The following is a 21,282-nucleotide window of genomic DNA, read 5'->3' on the forward strand; positions in this document are numbered from 1 at the left end:
TTAAAGAGTTCTTTGAATGCTTTGTAAAGTTGAATGCTCACAGTTTTAAATTCATAGCCCTAAAAATAGCTACTAAATCTTTGTTAAATATTATTATTGCTATTGTTTTTTTCTCTTCCTTCTCCTCCTCTTCATCTTGGCCTTTTCATTTTCTTATTTTCTTCTCAATCATTGTCTTTTTTTTTCTCTTCCATCCTCTTCCTTTCCTATTTCTCTTAATAAATGGTGTTGGGTGGTTCTGGCTCAAGGAAGCTTCTGAGGTTGCCGTTAAGATGTCAGCCGGGGCTGTAGTCCTCTCAAAATCACCTAAAACTGGCTCATGTGATAGTTGCAGACTTGAGGCATTTGCCATTTCAACCCCTCAACAGAGCTGTCTTCTGACAGCTACTTTCCTCCAGAAAAAAATAAGAAGCGACACCCCCAATGAAAGCCACAGGTTTTTTGGTCTTCTTTTTATAACCTAATCTCAGAGCAGATACCTCTGAGATTTGGCCTATTCTGTTCATTGGAAGAGAGTTCTTCAATTCAGTTCATGCTAAAGGAAAAGGGATTCCACAGGGAGTGGACACCCTGAGGCAGGGGTCAGTGATCACCATCTTACAGGCTGCCATGGTCACCATGTGCAAACTTAGGGAAAACCTGGGAGAGCAGCAAGCCAAAATAACCAAGTATTTGCATCAAAAACCAAAAATTAATCCCTTGAAGTAATTTCAGTAGTTGAAGCTAGAAACAGATAAAGGAACATACAGTTGAGACTAAGTAAACCTTTCATTTCTACCAAAATGATGAATGGACTCAAAGAATATCCTTGTGTATTTGTTATAGTCATAGGAATGTCACAAAGGTGTTTAAAATATCCAAATATTCTCCATTACCAAAGTTATATGACTGAAGTTAAGTTACCTGTAGATTTTTTTTGTTTTAGTTTTTCTAGTAAATTTTGTTATTGTTAATGTTGCCATCAGCTGTATTTTGACCAATACCATAGGGTGTTGTGGTAGACGTAGTTCTCACTGTTTCTGGGATATGTTTCTGCACTCAGTATAATACTGAACCAACAGGGAAGACCTGCATGTCCTGTGGGGCCTGATCCATTGCGGAAGGTAAGATCGTAGATAGCTTCTGTCTCTCTTTTTGGTAGAGACTTTGCTATGCTAACTAATAATCTGAGTTATAATATTCCAATGAGAATACAAGAGCTCTTAGTACATAACAGAGTCTGCTTGATTTCCTTGAGTTTCCCCGGCTTCTTGTCCTGTGGTTAGCCCCACCCTAGAAATCTGAGGGCAGCTCTCACATTCTGAGCCAGACTCCATTCCAGGCAGGCAAAAGCAGCCCATGTTGGAGAGCAGGGCAAGTCAGATCTTGTGAAGCCAAATGCAGGGAGGTAAGAGAGGTGGAGAAAAAGACATAGACACCCTAGCACAATAGACATGTGGCCGGCCAGCCTCTAGTCCACTGGTTTCCAGGCTCTGAGACCAGGCAGGACATGTAACACCAGCCATCCCTCCTCCCAACCCTGTGTTCAACTCCCAAGTGCCTGCAGTCACAGAGCAAAGGGCAGTGGCTTGTGAGGTTCCATTTCCACATACAACTCTGTGAGTTAGAAACAGCTAGAGCAAGGTGCAGAGAGAATGCATTGATATCCACGTGGGAGTGGCAAGAGAGGTTTCCATCACAACTTCTGTCCTCCAGAATGATGTAACAATGACTTTTGGTGTTTTTTTGCTCAATCAGTCAGTGCCAATTTCCCTGAACCAAAGTTTTGGAAAGAGGTCCATAAAGGCTTTTTACTTCTAAAATAGCTTGTCAAAGAACAGACTTTGCTGGGGGAATCAGTGATATGTCCAAGCTTAAGATGATGCAAATGTAATCATCTGAATTGAATCAGAGAGTCATCACCAAAGGAAATTGGCCCTTTTAATGGTCAGGATCATATTTCTAATAATATCAGTTATGTTTTACCCATTTTCCGTGGAAATAGCACACAATAACAGATAGTCTATCGGAGGTTGTCCTGCAATGACCTTGATGGCAGGGGAGTTTTTAAAGGCTGAGAGTAATTGTCCAAAGCAGCACAACAGATTTGGAGGAGACCTGGTGAATGAACCCAAGTCTTAAGGATGCTAGAACACTCAAATCAATTCTCTCTGCTGCAAGCAAACGTAACGGGATTGCTGCAGGGATTCGACTATGATTTTCCAGAGTCTTAGCATCCTGGCTGCTACAAGCAAAGTGAGGACAAACATGCAACTGACACAGCAGGGGAGGTGAGAAGGAGGCTTCATTCCATATCATTTTTATATAACTCAATCCTTGGGTTCTCTTTATATACACCAAGCATATTTTAAACTTTCCTTGGCTTACTTTCCAGTTAAAGTCATTGTTAGTTTTAGAGTAATCTCATTTGAAAATCAAAGATCTAGAGTCATCACCCACTATTCTGGGCCATTCACTAGTAAAATTCTAACTCTTTTAAAACAAATTTATCAGAAATTCTTTATGATGTTGGTTGTACTAAGTAAAATTCACTATGAGTAAAATCTCAACTTTCTCTGTAGGTGCTTCATTCACTCACTCACTAATTTGTCCATCCATCCATCCATCCATCCATCCACCCATCCATCCATCCATCTATACTTACACAAATCCATCCATCCATCCATCCATCCATCCATCCATCCATCCATCCATCCATCCACCCACCCACCCACTCATTCAACCATTCTTCTATCCACCTATCCACCCATCCATCCACATACCCACCCATCTACCCATCCATCCACCCACCCACCTATCCATCCATCCTTCTATTCATGCATCTATCCACCCATCCATCCATGTACCCACCCATCCACCCACCTACCTACCTATCCATCCATCCATCCACCCATCCATCCACCCTTTCATCTATTCATTCACAAGCACCTACCATGTGCCAGGCTTTGGTCTAAGACCTGGGGATCCCATGGTGAATGTGAGTCACTTCCCTGCCCTCATCATGGTCACATGTAATGAAGGATTCAGACAATATGCAAGAAAACAAACAAACAAACACAATTTTTAGGTTATGATAAAATGCTATTAAGATAATAAATGGGTAATTTGATGGAGGGAGACTGGAATGGGAGTGACGGAGCTACCTGAGACAGCGAGTCAGGGAAGGCTCCCCAGAAGAAGACATAGGGGTGCTGTCCTCTAAGGAGGGAAGGTGCAAAGCAGACAGGCCAAGAACAGGAGCTGCAGGCACAGGACCCAGCAAGGGAAAGTCCTGAGGCAAGAATAAGCTTGGCTAGTTTCAGAAACAAAATGGACATGGGTAGATGGTATGTGTATTTACTGCCTGAACACATTTCAAAAAGTTTATAGGTCAGGTTTGAAGCATTTAAATTCAAAAATAATCAATGAATATACACAGCATTTGAAGATGTTTGTCTGTGTGTGTTATTTTTATTTCTAGTAAGTTTTATCTGATCAATGTAAGGAATGCACGAAGATTCACTGATGCCATAGGGAGATCAACTTACATCACAAAAGCAGTTAGACATTGCTACATCTGTTATTCTGCCAGGAATTCCCCCAAGTACAACTTTTGCTAGACGGTCTTTCCTGAAACCATCTGAAATCGTGAGTCAGTATGTGCCAGCTGTATTTAAGACCAAAGGCTTAATGTATCCACATCTGGGGTAGGAGTCAGATGTAAAACAAGCCCAACATTGCCTTGGAAGTTCTATAGGGTAAGTAAATGCTAACATTCACTTTCTTGCCTCAGTGGCTGTGGCTCTCACCTCTACTACTATAACTAGAGCTTAATATTCACTTTCATTCTTTGAAAAGGTGACAGTGTTTCTTCCAATCCAATAATGGAACTTTCCACTAGGTTGGTAACACAATTCAATTTTTAAGCCAAGCTCAGCCTGGTTTTGTCTTAACAATTGGGTTATTTAGCTTGACTCCTACAGAAAGACAAGCTCTTTCACGATGGGATGTGCAGCTGTGAATAGTACAACATGGATGAATGTAATTATGGGATTTGTTAAGTTTGGTGAAAAGAAAGTGAATTGGAAGGCTGCCATGCTTATCTATGGAAAGAAAAAATGAAACGTACAAATGATATATTAGAGGTTTAAAAAAGGCTCAGACATGCAAGGAAACTTGAACATTGACTAGATATTTGATGATATTTATATTTTTAATTCTATTTATGAATGATTATAGTATTATAGTCATATTTTAAGAGTCCTTATGTTTTTAACACGCATAAAATTATTTACTTATTCTATGAAAAAACCTCTCAGTAGGGCTTTTTCAAGCTTTGCAAAATCTTCTGATTATGTTTTGTTTCCAAATTTTGTTCTGTTTGTATTGTTTGTTGTTGTCATTGTTGGTAATACACTGACCTCACCACCAAGATACTTGGAATTCAACTCAGAATTTCCACAATCATAGAGAGAGGTCATATTCATTATGCTTTATTTCTAAACAATTGAAAATTTCTCCTTCAAGAATTTGCTAGTATTTTGACATTTAACCAAGAGTTTTCTTCTGAATCTACAGCAATGGACTCTTTCGTGGCTAGATTTGAATCCCATGTACAACAGAAGCTTCCAAATGCGTTGTTTGGCCACAAGGAAGAATCCTTATTGAAAGATCCCTTGAATGGCATAATTGAATAGACGTAATTGCAAAGCTCTGCACCATGTAAAATTGTAAATAACACTGACAAAATAATTTATGCTCATTTATGATACAGTAGCTCATTATGGCTCTAATTTTCATTTCCTTCATTCGCCAAGCTCATCTGTTTCTCTGGTAGACATTCCTTTTGTCTATTATCTATAACCCTTTTCCCAGAGAAATGGACTCTTGTGCATGTAGATGAGAAGAACTGAGCATGAGAGGGTGCTGATGAAAGGGGATATGGGCACCATATAACCTAAACAGACTTTGACACCACATCAAAAGAGGGACAGATACTGTAGAACAATGACAGGTAAATATTATATTAGAATAGTGCCTATTTCTGCTTTGGTTTCAGGAATGTCTTATAATAAATGAATAAAGTGGGTCACCACTACAATTACAGCAATAATGATAATGAGTTCAATAATAACAGGAAAGAACAAGAAGCTTGCAATCAAGTCCCATATTCCTTGTGGGTGTGTTTAAGGAAACCTCATGTCATATATTTGTTTTACTTTAATTACTTCCCTGATCATCTAGTTTATTACTTCTCTCCACCTTGTGTCAGGTTAGAAACCATCACTTCCCTATGTCTCCCACCCTTAGCTGCAATATTCCTTCTTTATCTTGAGCAGCAGGAGATCTCTTTTCTTTCTTTCCACTTGTTCCAGCTGGAGACCATGACATAGAAGCCTCTCACTTTCTGGGATTGTTGAAACAAAACTGAACCCCTTCCCCACTTTACTTGTTCAACCCAGAGGAAGGTTGAAGAACTGTGGAGATGGAAGATGCTTACAGTATTTATTCTCCTTTTTCTAACTAACGAGGTTAATATGTGAACATTGTGGTCATGTGTGACTTACTTGTAAGGTTCCTGGATTCTCTGTGTTTGACAAGGTGAAAGGTGGCCCTGGTCCTCTATACGAATGGGCCCAAAGAAAAACTGTACTTATGGAGTCCAATGTAGAAGATAATTTTACTAAAGGCCCAGCCATGTCTACCCAACCAGCAATAGGAGCAATGAAATTGCTATGTTTGTCATATTTTTATATAAATATGCCTCTTTTTATTTCAATTGGTTCCAAACTCAGAGAGGAATGAGGCAGGGTTAACTGTTGCCCTCCTAAAACCCAAAAATGAACAGTAACATTATATTGAAAGGGTGGGTTGTTGGCTAAATCAGGTTTTTAAAAGTATATTAAGACAGAGAACCTCATTAAGGTTTGTGGTGTCGTGTTAATGGCACAGATATGTTTTGTTCATCCTCATATTCAAAACATGCAATATTTACTTGGTGGGTCTCAATGTTTTGTCTGAAAATTTTATTAGTTAAGAATAGTGTTCATTTGAATTAGAGGCTAAAATATAGCTGCTTATATGAGAGAGAAGTTTGTTTCTCTCTCATGAAAACATCTTAAGAAAGAGGTCTGAATATATAGAGAGAAGTTTGTTTCTCTCTCATGAAAACATCTTAAGAAAGAGGTCTGAAGCTGAAATAGTGGTTTGGACCTAAAGGTCGTCAGGAACCCAGGTTTCTTCCAGATTGTTGCTCTGCTTCTGACCTCCATTCCTCTTCATCTCATTAGCAAGATGGCAGTAACAGCTACAGACACCATCTCTACATTAAAGTATATAGGAGAAGACAAATAAAAGACTAGGTTACAGTCCATAGGAGGAACATGTCCTTGCTATGCCTTGGAAGCTGTCATGTGACACTTCTACTTTCATCTAGAATTTAGTGAGTCACCTGACATTCCCTTGACCCAACGTGTGCTGGGTAATGTACACTTTATTCTGGACAGCTACCTATGAAGTCAAAAAACACAAATTCTATTCTTATGGGGGAAATGCATAGGGAGAAAACGAGTAGTCTCTTCCATAGGAAATACAGTCGCCTTTAAATGGTGAAGACTAACATTTAATATACCTGTAATTCTGAGCTCAGGTCAAGGTGCACCATATTGTCTGTGGCAGTGTAGATGCATGACGGGACATTTTCAGCATCACAGCCAACTGTATGTTTGTTCATATGGTAACAAAGACATTGAATAGAAGCAAATGCACCTAAACTTCAGTGGCAAAACTTCTAAGTACCCTGCAGAGCCTCAGTTCCCTTCTTTCTAAAACCAGCATAATATTATGTAACATTGTGATTATATTTGTCATGCCTACTTTCAAAGATGTTATAAGAATCAAATGGCCAGGCACAGTGGCTCACTCCTATAATCCCAGCATTTTGGGAGGCCAAGGCAGGCGGACCATCTGAGGTCAGGAGTTCGAGACCAGCCCGGCCAATATGGTAAAACCCAGTCTCTACTAAAAATAAAAAAATCAGCCAGGTGTGGTGGTGGGCACCTGTAATCCCAGCTACTCAGGAGGCTGAGGCAGGAGAATTGCTTGAACCTGGTACACAGAGGTTGCAGTGAGCAGAGATTGTGCCATTGCACTCCAGCCTGGGCAACAGAGCAAGACTCCATCTTGAAAACAAAACAAATGAGAGAACATTTAGAAAGCAGATAGCAGGTATAAAAATGAAAACCTGTATGATTTTAGTTTACCTGCCATACTAGGAGTCCCCAGTCCACTGGGTATTTGAGACTCACATAACATAGTACATCCTAAGTACTTAGAACAGGGGCTGGGAAAGAGGAGGCACTCATTGTATGGGATTCATCTTTAGGAGGTTAAATAGAACTTTTCACCTGTAAATTAATTGGTTAGTTGGTATCTTTTGGATAAAATAAAGAATATACATGCCTAGGACTGTAAGATGTGGGGGATTGAGATAAAATTTAAATCCACTGATTCCAATCATGTCCTCCATAAATTTTCCCCATTCTTCCACATAGTGTATTACCAGGACCCCTGCCTCCCTACCTGATGGACATTTGCTTGGTTGATATCCTGGGATGAGTTCATCGTTTGTACCTCACACCATATTGTCTCTGACAGAAACCATTAAAGAGAAAGCCTCTTTGTTTTACACTGAACAACCTGAAGAGCCATTTTAAAGTAAAAGCAAATAATAACATTTTTATAAGCGGAGTACATTTATTTGCCTTTTCCATCTTGTCAAATGCAGTGTCCTTATTCACGGATGTTTATTGTTTAGACTCAGGTAGATTAGATTTCCTCCTCATTTTCCCTCTTCCTAAAGCCATGGGTGCTGATACCTGCTCAAGAAGATAACAACAATAACAAAGTATAGCTCAGTTTGTGCAAAATTAGAGACAATGGAATGCTGAGTTCTTGTAGAATCAAAGTTGAGAAAAAATTCTGGAGCAAAAAATAATGTATCATTTAAGTGGATCTTTTCCAGTGTCATGGAGGAAAAATCACTATTATGTCTCATTTAAATAGATCATAATATTGACCATCTCATGGGGGTTTTGTGAAGATTCTATGAAATAGTATTGGCACACAGTTACTGTTGAGTAAATGTTGAATATTACTATGGGAAACAATGGGCTGCAGTGAAGGTTCTCAGATGTCCTTGGATGGAGGAATTTGATGACAGTTTTCCCTGCAGTCAGGGGACTCAGAGAGTAAGCAGCCTCCCACCTGGACCGTGGTCTTAGGAAGCTTCACCCTAGGCTCATGTCAGGGGTGCAGGTAGGAAGAGAGGCTCTAAAGGGGCTGGGTTATCTTTGCCAAATGGGAGTGTATTTCCTGTATTCACAAATCTTCTAACATTTCACACAAAGCTAGATATTGCTATTTTTTGTAAAACATTTTATTTTTACATGTTGGATATTAATTTTAAATTTTTAAACATTCTGCAAGGCAAACACAACGTGATTGCAAACAGCATTGGGCCAGATAACCACCAGTTCACTGCCTTTGCTCCGACAGAATACAGTCTGTTCCCAGGGATACTGTTTCATGGGAGAATCTCAAAGCAAACGAATGTAAAAAATATTGCTTATATTTTGTCAGCATATGTAAAATGGAATCTTGGTGGAATAAATGGAATTTGGAGAATGCATGAGAGTATCCCTATAGGGTTGAGTAGCATAGAGTTTGGAGAGGGTTAGCCTCAGTTATATTCTGACTTCTATTGTTATATCCAGTTACTGAATTTACCTCTCTACATTCAGTATTTTGTCTGTGAAACAGGGATGATAATGCTCCCCGCACACACATGCATGCAATCACCTACACACATCAGGCTTTCGTAAGGATCTCGCCAATGAGGCAGGTTAAATCTTTAGATCATGAGCCAAACCCAGTGAGCTCCTAGAAATGGCAGCTGCTTCCTTCGTTCAGTCCTAGCTGCCGATACCCTTCATTCAGCTCAAGAAAAACAGCCTTTATTTAACTGAGACTGGCTTGTGAGCAAGACTAGTCTTAGGAGCACATAAACTTGTATTTGCTCAGATTTGGGGTTTCCTTAAAGTCCAGTGGAACACAGGTCCAATTGGCACTGGTTTTTATGTATTCATGATGTGCACTCCTTAGTAATTCCCTGGAAGGGACATATGTGTTATGTGGGTTTTCAAGCTATACTTACTTGCAAGTTAAAACTGCAGAGAACTTTATAGTTTCAGGACTGGTGGGAACTGGCTCATTTAAGAAAATCTATGGTGAGACAGGTCTCCTTCTGTCTGTTTCCTTGACACTATAGCCTTGCATCTATTATTTATTTTTCTATTTATTATACTCATTGGCACAAAGATGCAGCCACACCAGGGGGAGAACATGATAGTGGGAATTAGAGTGGGGTTAGCTTTCCCCCACCCTATGCTTTTCCAATCCCTGGATAACATTTTCCCCCTTTTCCACTGTAAATGCTTACTTCAAATATTATTTTGATGTACTTTCCCCCAAAAAAACCCCTTTCGTAGGCGTAGCTATGGAATCTTAGATTCATGGACTGGAAATTGATATAGAAATTTTGTCGTTCGTTCTCTGGGGAAATAGCTCATGCTGTTACTCCTGAATCCTAAGTAGCTGCCTTATCACTTGGCTTGGAATGCTAAGAGAAAGAGCTTGCAAAGAGCCATTTCAACGAATGAGTTTCCTCCTCGTTCTTTATAGATGAGGGAGGGAAGCCTTCCCAAAGTGGGTTGCATTTTTCCCAATGCATAATGAATTAGCAATTGAAATTTAAGAGAACGTACATTTTTTCTAAATGTACTAAACCTTTTATTGTCATGAAAGTAAATTTTATCATAGAAACACTTAAAGACACAGTAAAAGCAGAAGGTAGGAAAAGGACTCAACTAAATCTATTGACAGTGAACATTAGTCCATTTCCTTAATTTCCCCCTGTACATTTTAATTGTATCCTATTCATGTTGGCATATAGTTTTGAATTCTGCTCTTTTTGTTCAGTATTAAGTATAAACTTTTTCTGTGTTATTATTCCATATTCTTTATAAACACATTCATGATGCCCCAAATATTTCATATGTAGACTTGCCATAATTAAGCAGTGTCTTAGTTTGGCGTCTCGGGATGGTTTCTGATCATTACTGCTATACATGGCAGTAATAGTAATAACCAATATTATTGAGCATTTGCCTATGTCAGCCACTGTGTTCAGGGTTTCATGTACATTATTGCATGCGTTTCTCAACAGCAGCTGAGACCGTTTCTATTGTCATCCCCACGGGCAAATGAGGTCACCGAGGCCTAAATAATGTATTTAATGAGCCCAAGGGCCAATGGCTCACACGTGTTAGAGGCAGGATTGGGTGGTTGGAGTTTTCCATTTTTTCTGTGTTTGAATTCATGACCAGAATAGCAATGTGGAGCCCTGCCTAGATTTAGGCACATGACAAAGCGGGTGGAGCATCCAAAGTGCAGCTGGGTTTCCAGAGACTGACCTTCTCATTGGCCTGAATGACCCAACAGAAGTAATGTTCTTAACGGAACAGACGTTTCCTTGGATCAGTTGGTTTTTTCCTCCTTGTTACTTAGGCAGTTCCTGTTTCTGTCAGAAAGTTGGGGGTCTCATTTTAGGATCCAGAGGAATGTTCAATTTCTATTTCTTTTGGGGAGGCCTGGGGGTAGAGTGGCATTAGGTAGAGTTTGGGGTTGCCTCTGAAACGTCTCAGAGGACTGACTACACTTCCACACTGACTGACTGAATACTCTTCCACAGAGAGATCAATAGAGGCTACACCAGCCCAGAAGTCGTGAGATTGAGGGTTTAGTCTGAGCTCCACCTTGTGGTAGCTGTGGGAATGCGGGATGTCCATTTGTACTCACCTCAATTTCCTCATCTCTTAATTAAGGAGGGCAGTGTTTTCTCCTCCTATGTCCTAGGAAGAGAATATTTTGAGAACCAGTGGGAGAATTATGATGTCCTGTTTGTTTCCTCCTCTCTGGGTTCCATTTCTTCTTCTGATAAGAGCCCTCAGCGTTCCTCTGAAGATGAACTCCTTCCTCACTCACAGTCTATGTCCTTCCAGTGGGCTGAGTCGACTCTGTGGCTCTCTGCCCATGACCTTCCTGAAGCCAAGAAAAAATACACACCCTCAATAATGGCTTCAGATAAGTATCTGTGATCCAGGCCAGACCTCTCAGAGCAATGTTTGAGGATGAGGTAATCACAAAGCAATCCAAAACTGAGTACACTTCCCAGCCTGTTCCATGGAGCTTGTTCCATTTATAGGCCATCAGTCCCTCACGTCTCTGTCATGGTGTACACAGCTCTGGCTGCCTGGGTTGCCACTTTTCATCTTCATCCCTGCATAATCATCTGTGTTGACTATGGGGACATGTGTTGCGTTTACCTGCTCAGCGTCCATCCTCCCCTCCACCCCAACCCCGTCTGATGTACTAATTTCCTGGGGCTGTCAATCAAAATGCCCAATGTTCTCTTGGCTGAGGGGTAAGGGAGCAATCTGGGCCATTCACATGCTCTCCTCAGAAATGTAAATCTTGAGTTGGAAAGGCTGAAAACAGTTGGAGCTGCTTTACCCATTTGTTGCTGTGGCAACAAATACATCCTAGCTCCTATTCAGTTTCCGTGTTTCCCAAAGCCAGCTTTTTCTCTTTAGCTTTGATGCTGTGATCAATATTATTTTTCTTTCAATAGAATTCTATTCTGGGCTAAGATAACCAAATTTGTTTCAAAGAAAAATTGCACACAACCTTTCCCTTCTCTACATTCTTGATACTCTTTGCTTCTTTCCTTCTCATAGAACTTAGCCGTCCTTCTCTTTATCTCCTATTTCATTCTCTCCAGTCAGCTTTATGAGAAGAACCCAATAGTACATTGCTGTTGCTGTTTATTTGAAGATTCCTCTTTCAGTAAGCTGGGATGTCTTTGAGCTTCTGACTGCCTGATAACCTTTAACACCCAGTGCTGATGTCTGCACTGGACATGAGAAGGAACGAAATATTATTGAATGGGAGCTGTACTTTAATTAGTTGGTAAAGCAGCAAGTGAAAACTAATTAGGGAGATAAGTGAGCGAGAGCTGTCCCAGATCAATTGCCCATGTGTTCTTTTTGTTTTCATTTTTTTGTTTTTGTTTTCTTGGTTTGTTTGTTTGGTTTTTGAGACAACATTTCACTCTATCACCCAGGCTGGAGTCCAGTGGCACGATCTTGGCTCACTGCAACTTCTGCCTCCCAGGTTCAAGCAATTCTCCTGCCTCAGCCTCCTGAGTAGCTGGGATTGCAGGCATGTGCCACCACACTCAGTTAATTTTGCGTTTTTAGTGGAGACAGAGTTTCACCATGTTGGCCAGGCTGGTCTCGAACTCCTGATCTTAAGTGATCTGCCCGCCTCAGCCTCCCAAAGTGCTCGGATTACAAGCGTGAGCTACCGCGCCTGACCTAATTGCTCATATGTTCTTGATCCTATTCCAAACAACACTCCAATCAAAAGCCTAAGTCAAGTGAGTTCAGATGAAAACACACAGAACCACAAAAATCTGAATTATCTTAAAGTCACAACTAATTTTCACTTTTACGTATATTGTTCTTTTTTTAAAAAAAGAAGACACAGAGGCGTGTGTATAGAAAGAAATTCTTGAAAAGGTAAATCAATTAACCTTTACCAGGAAGCTAGTACAAAGAGAAAGGGTGGTAAAACAACATCATTTGTAAAGATGAGATTTCTCGCTCCTGCCAAAAATATGCCTACGAATGCCAGGAGATAGACTACATTTACTCTATCTTGTAATCTACAGGTAACTTCTTAATGAATAGCTAACCTTTTCTTGTCACCCTGTTATTCTTGCTTTCACATTTTTGGTTAATTGTGGGTTATGTGGGCTACACATAAAAAGAAACAAAATATATCTTTACTTACATTAGCCTTTTTAAATATGGAACTTTTCAAACATGCATGAATATAGAAAGAATGATATGACTAATCTCCCTGTAATCCTTGAAGATTTTCCACTATTAGGCTGGGCACAGTGGCTCACACCTCTAATCCCAGCACTTTGGGAGGCCAAGGCGAGCAGATCACCTGAGGTCAGAAGTTTCAGACCAGCCTGGCCAACATGGTGAAACCCTGTCTTTACTAAAATTACAAAAATTAGCCAGGCATGGTGGCACATGCCTGTATTCCCAGCTACTCAGAAGGCTGAGGCAGGAGAATCACTTGAACCCGGGAGCGGAGGTTGTAGTGAGTTGAGGTCGGGCCACTGCACTCCAGACTGGGAGACAGAGCGAGACTCCATCTCAAAAAAAAACAAATTTTTTTTTCTACAATTATCAATATTTTGTTTAATTTGTTTTATCTCCACTAATACTTCTCATTATTATCACCAACAAAGCAAGATTATTATTTTTTAAATTCCCAGACCTCAAGTAATTTTATCTGTAAATATGGTGGTGTGTATTTCTAATAGAGACTCTTTTCAAGTAACTAAGATACATGATTGTACATAATGCAATCATAGTCAGCAATATTCATTTCATAGTATTCAATACCAATCTATCTTCACACTTCCCTGCTACCTTAAAAATGTCTGCCTAGAGTTCATTTAAATTAAGGTCCAAACAAAGCAAGATCCAGATATTTTCTTTGGTTGGTGTGTTCCATAAATCCTTTCTAAGTTTTTACAGTTTCTTGTACTTTTCCTCTTTATCCATGCCATTTATTTGTTTTCTTAAAAAAATAATTTTCCAATAGAATTTTCCAGATTCTATATTGGGCTGTATGCAGAAATGAGTTAGCATAGCAGGACGGAGACTACTCTCCATAGAAAGTTGTTTTTGCAAGTCGGCCCTTGGTTGATGTCTAGGAATTTGGATTTTGGGAATGTGCCTGCCATTCCATGGTAAGACTTGCTCACTATGCCTGGACCATTCAAACAATACGATTTATTCTGAACACCTGCTTTTCTTCCGGGAGTCTGGCATTTTGGTATGTGCCTGGCAGAAGATCTTTATGTGACCAGCTCCCAAAAAACCTTGGGTGCTGGGTCTCTAATGGGCTTCCTTGGGCAGAAACACGGCCTACCTGTTGCTACATTTTCATAGTTGGGGGAAGAATGGATTCTGAGACCCTCATAAGAAGGAGAGAGCACCGGAAGCCGACATGGAGGTTCCTGCAGACCTTGCCAGTGTCTTTGACCCCTGGGATCCAGTGTGTATTCTTACCACATCCCTGTTACAAATCTGAGTCATGAGCACAACTATATGCTAGCCCTATGAAACTTTCCAGGAAAACTCCAGATGGAGGGTGGTCTTGAGGGCCCTCAACAAAAGCCGATTATGTTATCATGGCATCTTTAACATATTCTTACATCCCCATGTTTTCTGTAAACTGGATTTTTTAAATATTGAGGCTCAATAGTATTGGGGGGAGGAGTAGATTAGAGGTGGGCTTGTACTTCTTTTATTGCATTATCTCGGGAGGCAGATAATAGCAAGTCATCTTCCCTCCAATTATGTTCTGATTGGTCAGTAGATGGAAGCATAGAGACATTTTGTCATGGTTTTAAAGAAGTCGAAATATGTGTAGATGGGTGTGTGGGAAGCTGGCTTACCACAGGTGAGGCTGGACCAGTTATCGAGTTCTTGACTTTCAGTTCCAAACCCATCCGTTTTGATTTCCTCTGGAACACTGGGACTGAACTTTGTAAACATTGCACATTTGTTAGCTGGAACAACTTACAAAAGGATTGTGCTTCTCCTCCTGATCCCAATACTCTCCTTCTTATTCCCACAAGGAAGTAGTCACCAGGAAACTGTCTTCCAGTGAGCAGCTTCTTTGCTATAATGCATGGGGTTTCAATAGTACATCCGTCCAACAAGTTTTGCTGATGCCCCCGTGGGTGGTTTCTTGCTTGCCAGGCCCAGCCTGTTGTACCTCACTGAACATCTCCACCTGGGTTCAGAGCCACATCCTTTCCAAAGAGTCTGATCTCAAACTTGGAGACGGCCTTTTCCCAAGTCTCTTCTGTCTTTGGCATGCCCCTTCAGTCCCAGAGGTAGTGCCTGCTCCCCACATCTGTGACTGCCATATTCTTCAGATTGCTTTTTACCCTTCTTAGTACATGACCCTGTTTTACATGCATCCTTTATACATGATATGCAGCCCCGCCCCTTCCCTAACATGAGGAAAAACAGGCCTCAAGTCATTGCATCACCACTGGTTGCATTAAATACTCCTCAAATTTAGTCAGGGTCCCACTGACAATTCTGTTACCCGAAAGCTAAATTGTATAACAATAGCATATAATTTGTATGTAAAGTAATAAAGGGAAGGAGAAAAAGACAATAAAAATTATTATTTATGAAAACAAACACACATAACAAGGAAAGAGAAACTATGCAAAAGCATAGAACACTCATTTCTGCTTATATATACATGTGCCATTATTCTCTTAGGATCCATTCAATATTTCCTTACTTCTCTTGCTCTCAGCCAAAAAATCAATTAGTCAAGATTCCTTATCTGGTAGAGTAACTCAAGCCTTCATTTCTAAAGAATCTGAATCTTCAATAGTCCTACTTTTGATTGTTGCTTTGATTTTCACTAAGAAATTAATATAATGATTTTTATTTTTTAATTGACAGATAAGATGGTTTGTATTTTCTGTGTACACTATGATGCTCTAAAGTCTATATACATCGTGGAATGGCTCAATCCAGCTAATTCACATATTCATTACCTCTCATAGTCCTCATTTTTGTGGTGAAAACACTTTACTCTCTCAGCATTTCTCAAGAATACAATATATGATTAACTCTTGTTGTCATGTGCGATGGACCTCATTCACTTATTCCTCCTGCCTAACTGAAATTTTGTATCCTTTGAATGACACCTCCCTAGCTCCCTCCCAGGATCCTTGATCTGATCTGTCAGTCTTTACCACTGAGCACGGAAGCACCAGGAGACATCAGGATCAATAAATTACTGGGTTCCAGTGAGTCCTCCTTGCTCTGTGTACTAAACACGAACCCAGTTTCCTTTTGGTAATTTGGTAATTTCCACCCCCATCCAGCAGAGGTGCTCTTTTCTTGCCTGTTCATTTAGTGATGGCTGTCTCATCCTTCAATTCAGTGAAACCACTGTTGAATCCTCTGGTGGAAGCAGTCCCAACATGGGGCCTGAAACCTCTGAACCTGCAGTGCTCAGCTGCTGGGCCAAGACATTGTCTTATGGCCTTTGCAATTTTATGATTACAACCGAGATTATTTCAGGAATTTTTTCAGAGTGAGCTTACTGCAAATTTCATGCACTGCAATTTATTTGTTCATTGACTTATTTCAGTTCTGAGACTGGCCAATGCAATTAGCATTGTTCTTACATAGGAGCACATTTGGACAACTTTGAAAGGCCAGGCTCCTACTCCTGAGCCAGCAGTGCCTGTTTTCAGCAATGCATATGCAAAACAGGCAGTGTTTCCCCAGAGCAGGGTCTGCCTTCCAGAGGGCCCTGGCTTTCAAGCTACGCTCACTCTGTCAGTGGCACAAAATCAGTTTAATGGATTGGAACCAGCTATTAAAAAACAGAATAGGCTAAAACAGAACAGAATAGAGAACAGAGTAAGAAATGTCAGAGCACATTATAGGTAGTAGCGGTGTGTACAAATTTATGAAAATTCTCTTTGAGTTTTGAACGTGTATGATCACATAATATGTCTTGCTGTGGGTTATGCTAAAAAAGTCAAGTTCACTTTTCTACAACTTATATCATGAAATGGCTATGCTTACACCTAAATGCAGAGAACAGCCTTGTATGGTAATACAGTGATGTTAATTTAAAAGAAACACTCATCCATAGCTTTCAGCTTTAACTTAATTTAAAAAAAGATAATCGTAGTAACACACAAAACGCACACTCACGTACATATAATTACTATCTCCCAGCCACGTTCTTAGTGTGTTTTACTACAGACTTACTCTTCACTATCTCAGTGAATCACCACCAATCCCCTTGGAATCAGCATTATTATTATCCTCATTTTGCAATTGAGGAAACTGAATCACAGAAAGGTAAAGTAATTTCCTGAAGGTTGCACATTTAGGAAGAACTGGAGCTAGAATTCAAACACAAACAGGCAGCCTATGTTTCCCTGGATCTATTGGCAACGTTTCTTACCTGGTCATCTGGAGAAGAGAGGTGAATGGGAATTTGTTTAATAATCCTATTTGCATAAATCCAATTTATTTAAGTGATAGGCAGTTGGTCTTGGAGTAAGGAGGGTGACATCGTGTTTAAATTGAGCAGCAGCTATCTCCAAAACCGTGGCAGCACCAGTAAGAAGAACTCTGATACTGTTTGTGAATCTAGCGGAGAAGCGTGTTGAACGATTAGCAATGTCTGCCATGGCCACAGAATCAGATAATGGCACACACGCCACCAAGTATGTGCTCTGCAGTCTTTCTCTAAAGCACTGTGGCCTAGGCCTGGGTTCTAGTTCCTGAAGATACAGAAGTGAACAAAAAAGACAAATGAACTTTCCTATGCAGGGAAGACAGTAAAGACAGATAATAAAATGAATAATTGAATACACATACGATTTTAGGTAGTCACTTTGGATACTAAGAAGGAAAGAAAAGCAGTGCAAAGAAAAAGAGATGGCACAGAGGTAGGCAGTGACCCTCTAAGGTATCAGGGAAGCCATCTCTGAGGAAGGGAGGTTTACTAGGACAGAATAATTATATTCTCATTGGAGAGAGTGACCCCACAGGTATCTGCAGAAAGAGCATTTGAGGCAGAAGAAATAGCAGAGAAACAGGCCACTTCCTTGGCGTATTCAAGGAACAGACAAGACCTGTCCTAAGCCTTTCGGCCATCTACGTGTAATTTTAAATTGTACAAAAAGCTCAGAAGCATAGGCATGAGCATGCTAGAAGAATTTGTAGAGGAGGAATTGTTTTTTATTTTTGACTTTTTTAAAAAAAATTATTTATTTTGAAACAGAGTGTTGCTCTGTCACCCAGGCTGCAGTGCAGTGGTGTGGCCCAGGCTGCAGCCTCCACCTCCCAGGCTCAGGTGATCCTCTCACTTCAGCCTCCCAAGTAGCTGGGAGCCACAGGCTTATGCCACCACACCTGGCTAATTTTGTTTTTTTTTTTTTAGAGACGAAGTCTCAGTATGTTGCCCAGGCTAGTCTCAAACTCTTGGGCTCAAGCGATCCTCCCACCTCGGCCTCCTAAGGTTGCTGGGATTATAGGCATGAGCCACTTTGTACATTTCAAAGGTTTTTTTTAAAAAAATAATTTATAAGAGGCATAAAAGAAAAATATTAAAATACTTTATAAATTGTGTAAATACTGTCTCAGTTAATAACACATTTGAGGTTGCGGTTTGGAAATCCTTCTAGGTCTTCATGATGTGCCTGCTAAGAAGATATTTGCTCATTTCTCTGTGGCAACCAGAACCAATTTCAGAATAAGGTCATTTTTAAAATGTAAAGAAAATTATACATTATATGACACCCCATCCAATTTGGTTCTGTGTTCCAATGACCTAGCTAAGTGTTTCTCAGCTGGAAATGATTTCTTCCCACAGAAGACATTTGGCAATGTATGGGAACTACTGAGGTTATCCCAATTAGAGAATGGTACTGATGTCTAGCTGGCAGACACCAGGGATGTTGCTAAAAATCCTACAGTGCACAAGAAAGACCCTACTACAAAGAATCATCTGACTTGTAATGTCAATGGATCGAAGGCTGAAATGCCCTGATTTAGGTAGAAAGCACTGTTAACAAGTGGACACTGAATCCTTTGTCTCTGCTCTGATTTTCTGCAGTTGCCATGGAGACCAGGTGATGCACACATGCAAATTCAGTGGCCGTGCAGAAGTTTCAAGGTCAGGGCGAGGGAAAAGACAGACAGTAAATGAGACTGCAGAGGCAACACTAACAAGCAAGGTTCTGCAGGGGCTGAACATCACATTCATCAAACTTTGGAGTTTGCGCTCAGAGATCCCCGTCCTGGAGCAGGGGAATTCCTGATCTATCAACTTCTGTGTCAATATTCGGAACCACAGTCAGGAGGACCGGCTTGTTTTCCCTTCTTCTCCATACTCAAGATAACACCATAATGAGAGAGCTGGCTGCAAAATCCTTTACAAGAGATCACGGTCATCACAGTCAGAGATATGTCAAAGCACAGGCAGTGCAGGCTGGGTGGAAATGTGGTTTGGAAATTCAGAAGGAGTTTACCACTTTGATAACAGATGCATTGTGTCATTTCTTCTGGTGGTCATCTTGACATCGAAGCATTAACCTTGGATTTTGCTATTTCTTTCTCATTTTAATTCCCTTCTATTTGGTTTTATTATTAATCCTGAGAAGCCTTTTTTTTTTTCCAAAAAACACAAATATTTGGTATTGATCTTTTTACCAGGGAGAACAGAAGAGCATGGCCATGTTACCTGAGAGTTATTAATGCTATTGCAGCACAGGATGAACAACTGAGGCTTCATTTGTGCAGGGAGAGAATTCAGTCTTCTTCAAAGCTGATCTCTCTCTCTCTCTCTCTCTCTCTCTCTCTCTCTGTGTGTGTGTGTGTGTGTGTGTGTGTGTGTGTGTGTGTATCTGCCTGAAAGCTAATACCAGCATCTCATTTTATCTGTAATTGAAACATGAAGTGATGGACTAATAGTATTAGTCTATCACCTGTAGACAAAAAGAGAGTCTTCAGTGATCAGAAATCAACTTAATATACCCTAAGTACTTTTAACATCTTACACCACTTAAACCACACAGACACACGCATGGGGTGAGTGTAAAAAAAAACAGACACATCACAGAAGACAATTAGCAATTTTATCAGAAGTCTTAAAATATATTTACACTATTAATTCATATTTCACTGCTAAGAATATATCCTAAGGAAATAATTTCAATGCTGCAGTTAACTATTGCTTCTGCCTGCCCCAGAAACTGTTCCTTCTGCTACTGGCGCCTCGATTCCCTTTGGGAATGCCTCTCTTGCCCACTCTCCATCCATGTGTTTAGGTGGGGCCAATTGGCCTTCCTCTGTTCAGAGAGCAGCCCCAGTGTCAGGTCTAAGGAATTAGTGAATTTCATCATTTTGCATTGTAATCTGTTCAAAGCTGAGAATAAGAATCAGTTAAATCCTAGCCAGGGATGTCCCAGAACGTTAATAGAACTGTGGAAATAAGGTCTCTTTTTAATTACATGTATTGCTGGAAGGATATGAGCTTGGAAAGGTAGGGTACCACCACATGGAGAGAACCTAGCTAAAAATTTATCTGTCACAGAATATAGTAGCGCTGAGCATGTGAACCTAGGATGGACTCCTGGCCTCTCTCACCGTCAACTAGAATCTTGGCTTGAGGAAGACAGACCTTCTATGTGCATCACTGTGTCTCTGCTACCAAGAATGTCACTTGGGAGATGCTCATAAATGTCTGTGGGATAAAGACTTTGGGGAACAAAATCCTGATGAGGCCCCTTGAGTACCTCAACGAAGCCATTTCTTAAGCCAACGTACTCCTTTCCAGTTATGACATTTAACACATTCTTGTTGTGTGGGTGTGTTTGTTTTCTAGCTTAAGCCAGCTTGAATTGGGTTCATAACAAATAAACATTTCAAATACAAGAGATGTCTGCACAGCAGTTTATTCACTGATACTCATCTCACAATTTGCTCTGTATTGTGTGTATTTTGTATTTCGCTAGCTGGTGAGGATGAACCTGAGACAGCCAAGTAAAAAGGGCTCCCGGAAGAACCTCCGTCCAGCCTGCGCACTGGGAGGAGTGCGCACTGGGGTGCTGCCTCGGGAAGTTCGCGTCATTTGCAGGAGGGAGGAGCCTGGCCTCTCCTGTTCCGGGGTGTAACTGGGGATTCCACCTGTGAGGCAGGCAACCGGCTAGCAGAATTCTCGCTTTGCTGAGAGTCCCTGTTTTCCTTTTTTATTTTTTCTTTTCGCCCAATAAATTTTATTTTTCTCACCCTTCAAGGTGTCTCCGAGCCTAATCTTTCACGGTCGTATGACAAGAACCCGGCTTTTAGCTGAACTAAAAAGAAAGTCCTACAACAAATGGGGTCACTGTTACAGAGAGATGCTCTTAGATGCCATGCATTTAATGAGCAAGAAGTTTAGTCTTGTGTAGGTTGGTCCACCCATGCATTTCCCAGAACTCCTAAAGGGGCTTATGGGTGTCACCTTAATCACCTTAAATTTCTCTGAGATGCCTTG

At 40.5% G+C, this 21,282-nt stretch overlaps 1 long non-coding RNA gene across 1 annotated transcript; it reads left to right on the plus strand.

Moving 5' to 3' along the window:
• The first annotated feature begins 1,731 nt into the window (after window positions 1-1,731).
• Window positions 1,732-20,679, plus strand: LOC129010468 (uncharacterized). Its single transcript, XR_008493001.1, has 3 exons — window positions 1,732-2,270; window positions 3,461-3,737; window positions 18,862-20,679. It is a non-coding gene; the product is annotated as an uncharacterized LOC129010468 (long non-coding RNA).
• Window positions 20,680-21,282: the final 603 nt, after the last annotated feature.

This window comes from Pongo pygmaeus, chromosome 10 (genome assembly GCF_028885625.2).
Source record: "Pongo pygmaeus isolate AG05252 chromosome 10, NHGRI_mPonPyg2-v2.0_pri, whole genome shotgun sequence".
Classification (NCBI taxonomy): domain Eukaryota; kingdom Metazoa; phylum Chordata; class Mammalia; order Primates; family Hominidae; genus Pongo; species Pongo pygmaeus.